This window comes from Microtus ochrogaster (genome assembly GCF_000317375.1).
Source record: "Microtus ochrogaster isolate Prairie Vole_2 chromosome 14 unlocalized genomic scaffold, MicOch1.0 chr14_random_1, whole genome shotgun sequence".
NCBI lineage: Eukaryota > Metazoa > Chordata > Mammalia > Rodentia > Cricetidae > Microtus > Microtus ochrogaster.
Genome location: NW_004949096.1, coordinates 36248015 through 36253311, shown reverse-complemented (window position 1 = coordinate 36253311; position 5297 = coordinate 36248015).

The window sequence follows — 5297 nt, the reverse complement described above, 5'->3', positions numbered from 1 at the left end:
AAGAGCCCAGTATGCTTTCTGATTGGGCAGGACAGCCATGACTCAATATTTTTTATTGAAAGGCAGAATGAATCATGTAACACTTCTAGGATCCTGGGATGTAGGCAGCTTGTCCAGCTGTCTAAGGGTGGGATCCGAGAACCTTCCAACACAGATGCACTGCCAAGTCTCCTGACATCTGCCCAGTGAGATGAGCCTGCTGGACTGACAGCTAGTTTGCTTTCCTTTGGTTTCATTGGTTTTTGTTTTTTGGTTTTTTTTTTTTTTCGGACTCAGACAGAGAGGGGAACCAAATTCATCAAAATAACTAACAGAAGATGAACCAGAAGGATACTCAAGGGCACTCCTGTGCCTTATGGAGGAATTAGATCCATTCATCCAGGACAGAAAGTGGTCCAGGCTGCCTAGAGCCACTAGGGGAGTTACAAAAACAGGGAGGTAACTGAATCTGGGTTAGCCTACTTCATTAAGAGTTTGGTTACAAAGGCTCCTCCAGATTCAGCAGGTAGGAAAGCAGTTCTCAGGCCTCACTAAAGGATCAACTTCCACATCAGTGTCTGGGGTGTTGGCATTAGTTTAAGCGCCAGGTGTAAAGGGTTGGTTAAGGGAGCAGAGGCCTGGTCTCATGCCAGGAGTCTACCTTCCCACCAGCCCCACAGTGGATGAATAAATTCTGGTTTCTAATGGCAGGACTGAAAACAAACTGAGCTGCCCCCAATAGGCTCATTAATTTGAATACTTAGTCCCCAGTTGGTGGAACTCTCTGGGAAGGCTTAGAAGGAATGGTCTTGTTGGAGGAGGTGTCCCTGGAGGCAGGAGATGAGGCTTCAAAAGCCATTCCCAGTTAGTTCTCTCTGCCCTGCGCTTGTGAATCAAGGTGCAAGCTCTCAGCTTCTGCTCTCGCACCATTGCCTGTCTGCCTGCTGCCGTGCTCCCCACCACGATGACCACGAACTGGAACCCTCTGCAACTGTGAGCCCCAAATTATATGTTTCCTTTTATACGGTGTCAATACTCACAACTCTAAGTGTATATTGATTGGCAATTTATTAACTTTAAAATCTTGAGCAAAGGCTGTAATGAAACATGGTTTTGTTTTGCTTTTTCCATCCATGTGCTCCGTTATGTAGGGGTTGTCAGTTTCAAGTGAGCATCTTTCCACGTGCTCTCCACTGAAGGGCAGTGCCGCCCACTTCAAGATGGCTGACTACTTTGAGGGAAATTTGTGTTTAGGCAGTGAAATCAGCCCCCGAGACGTGCAAGTCAGCCCCTACATCTCCTCAGGACCGTTACTCGGAGGTGGGGGGCGGGGTTGAAGGATTTATTCTCATTTGGATCTGAACCCTACTACATCCAGCGCTGACTTGGCGCTGCTTGAGAGCTACCGAGAGGAGGACCCCACCTCTCAATCTTCAGTCACTCCCTGGGCAGGAGGAGGCCGAGCTTCCTGCGAGGTACTCTCAGCTCTCAGCATCTCCCACACTGAAGTCGTCTTCCATTCAGGCCCCTCCCCTGTGGCTCTCTAAAAGGAAAGTACCTCTAAGGAAGCCACTGAGCTGAACGGAAAGGACGTGATATAGAACCGCTACAGTAGACAGTTTCTAACGCTAGTGTTACAGAGGGAATCTTTCATCTCATCGTCTTTCTTCCTTTCCTTCTCTATCATGAAGCTAAGCTGACTAAAACGGTACCAGTGAAATAAAAATGGCAATTCTTAGAAGACCAACACTCATAAACTTTGGACAAGTCTAAAATGTTTCAAACTTTCTTTTTAATGAGTTGTTTCCCATTTGTCAGCAAGTTTTATTTGATGACCTGAGTTATATCAGTTTTATAATTGGACGTTTAGTTACTTCTGTGGATCTTTTCTTCTCCAGCCTGGGAGGAGCAAATGATTGGAAGTCTCACCCCAGTCCCTGGCATCCATCCTAAGGCCCCTCCCCCTGGGGGTTGCCTTGGTACGGACTTCACCTCCCGGAAGCCTGCCAAGCGCTGAACCCTCCCCAGGAAGGGTCAGGACCGCTCCCACAGGCTATTTAGGCCTCCACCTAGGAAAAGAACACGCGTCTCGGGTTTTGCATGGTGTCCTCCCCCCCCCCTACTCCCTCCCGCCAGGTGCCCAGTCCACTCCCCCACCCCCGGCCTTCCCGGCCCCCCCTCCCTTCTCCTTGCCATGTTCTCCCGGCCACCTGGGAGCGCTGCATTTAGTAAACGTGGGCATCTTTTATTTGGACTGTGATAAGAATAAGAGTAACTCCTCAGCCGGGCGGTGGTGGCGCACGCCTTTAATCCCAGCACTCGGGAGGCAAAGGCAGGCGGATCTCTGTGAGTCTCTTCGAGACCAGCCTGGTCTACAGAGCTAGTTCCAGGACAGTCTCCAAAGCTACAGAGAAACCCTGTCTCGAAAAACCAAAAAAAAAAAAAAAAAAAAAGAGTAACTCCGCAGAAATCCAATTAGGTCAAATCAAACCAAATCAAAATGCCCATCGTTTTCTTAAGTAAGACGCTCTCGGTGGCTGAGCACAGGGCGCTGGGAGACAGGACAGCAGGGAGCCGATGTTTCTCCTCCAGGAGGCCACTTAAATACCCTGTGAGAGTGGTCCTGACTCCCTGGGGGCATTTGGAGTCCAGAGCAATGCAACTCCCAGGCCAGGGGCTGAGGGCTACGCTCCCAACTTAACAGTCTGATTGGAATTATTTGCATCGGCAGAGAGGCTCTTTTTAAGATTATACCTAACAGTAAATATGGAGTCCAGGAAAGCTGACCCAGTCTGGGGCTTAAAGCAGAAAGGGAGCTGAGGAATATACTCTGCTTTGTCGGGCCATGAGCTTACACAAGTCACAAAAGCAAATAACACATGCCTTGCTTTCTTACAGGCACACACTACAGAAACAGATAAATATTCACACACACACACACACACACACACACACACACATTCCTGCAAAAATAATGATGTCACTTACCTGTTCCTGAAATACACGCTTTAACAGAGGGTGATTTAGGACAAACTTCACTCGCTGATTTGTCAAATCTCTCATTTCATCCAAACTTAAATCATACCTGCACAGAACAGATAGCATGTGGGCATTAGGACATTGACTCTGTAAGTTGCCAGAACCAAATCCAGAGCTCTGAGAGAACAGACACTTTGGCCCTGCACCCAAGGTCAGCTGGAAGGACAAAGGGGAGGGTTTCCTGATAAGACGGAGTTAAAATGAGGCTGCCACCACTCCAGCTCCTCTGCAGAGCTTTAAAGATAGCCTGGGATAACCCAAGGGCAGGCAGGATCTGTGGAGACGGGGCAGAGTAGAACCTGTTGGTATAAGGAGAGGATTGTGATAATGTGGGGAGAATTATTCAGAGTCACTGAATCCCTGACTCCACTGCTCTGCTTTTGATTGAATGAAGTTAGAGTCACTGGGAAGTTACTCTCCTGTTTGGCTGTCCAGGCAGATGATTGAGCTTGACCTAGTAGCGTCAAACTACCCTTGCCTGGTAAGAAATTTCTGCCCTTCTCCTATCCCACCTGCATTCTGTCCTAACTGTGACAAAGTCCTGGGCACTCTTCCTGCCTGTCTCCTACCACAGGGTCCATCCTGCCTTCTGATATTTTGGTAGCATCTTTCACCAATCCCTCAATACTTTTGCCCTTCACAGGTATTTTCCTCCATCAAGTCTCTGGCATGTCTAGCTCCATCTTGGTGTCTATTTCTCAACAAGCCTAAGCCCAGGAGGAGAGGTTCCTCTGTGTCATCTAATAGTTCCATGCAAATCATAGCAGAAGCCTAGAAGAGCCTCATCCACAGTTGATATTAGCCTCTATCTCAGATGGTATCACAGCAATACCAAGATGACGCAGACACTGATACATTATAGTCATGATCTTAAAACAACAAACAGGAAAAAAATCTTGCCAAAGAAATATAAGTTGTTTAGGGGGGCATTACATAGTAATTATACAACTGAAAAATATGGTAGCTAAAATTAATTAAAACACCTCTCTGATGAAAATAGCACCTATGGGAGTGACAGAGAGCAAGTCTGTGAACTCATGAGAACGTGCTAGGTCTGAAGATTTGTGTCCTTTCCCTTCTCGTTCTTTCCCTCTGAGACAGGGTTTCTGTGTTTAGACCTGGCTCTGTACTGGCTATCTACTGGCTCTGCAGACCAGACCACTGGCCTGGAACTCACAGATCAACCTGCTTCTGTCTCCAGTGCTGGGACTAAAGGGTGCACCACCACCACCCAGCTGGTCCTCTCCCTTTTCAGTTTTTCATCACCCAAGTGATGCATTTGGAGGTGGGGGTCTTTGGGAGAAGAGCCTATCACATGAGAAGAACTTTCGTTCATGGACTGCGATGTAGCACAATTCAAAGTCTAAAAACCAAAAGCAAAAATTAAGAAGACAACTTGAGAGAACCAATGCAAAGGGAAAGACTCACAGGGTAGTAACAAATCTCTCCTCTGAAGCCACAGAGGCCTGGGGCGGGGGGGGGGGGGGCTCCAGGTTGTTTGTCTGTTTGTTTGTTTTTCTTAGCTCAGGAACAAAAGAATGACCAGAGCAGGTCTTACATCCTTTGAAACTGTCTTTCATGAATAAAGGAAACAATGAAGACATTCTCACAAAGGCATCCTTCATATGACATAAGAGAGATGTGGCTTGGTGACACAGTGCTTGCCTGCTGCCTACAGGGCCCCAGATCCCAACTCCAGCACAGGGGGCGGGGGTGGGGAGACAGCGAGAGGCAGAGAAAGGAGACAGAGATAGAGAGACAGAAAGGATATGACAGGTAAAGGTATTCTCTCAACATAGAAGAAATTATTTATTAACACACACAAGGCTGGGAAAGAGAATGTCTGAATGGGCGGAAACAGAAATAAGTATGATAGACAGCAGACAGGCTAGCTTTCATTAAAGCTTTTGTTTGTTTGTTTGGGTTTGGTTTTTTTATGGACCTTCCTAATGCAGTGTAGGTTCGTTGCAAAATTGAACAGGAGATACAGAGATTTCCCATATACTTTCTGCCCATGCAAATGCATAGCCTCTTGTGTTATTATTATTCACCTCCCAGAGTGGGATGTTAGTTACAACCAATTAACCTGCACTAAAGCCTCAAGTCCGCAGCTTACAGAAGGTTCACACTTTTTTATTTGTTTATTTCGTTTGGGAAGTTTTGTTTGGTTGGTTTGATTGTCTTTGGTTTGAATCAGAATCTCATTCTTTAGCCTGGGCTAGCATAGAATTCATAATATAGACTAGGCTGACCTATAAAAATCATGGCAATTCTCCTGC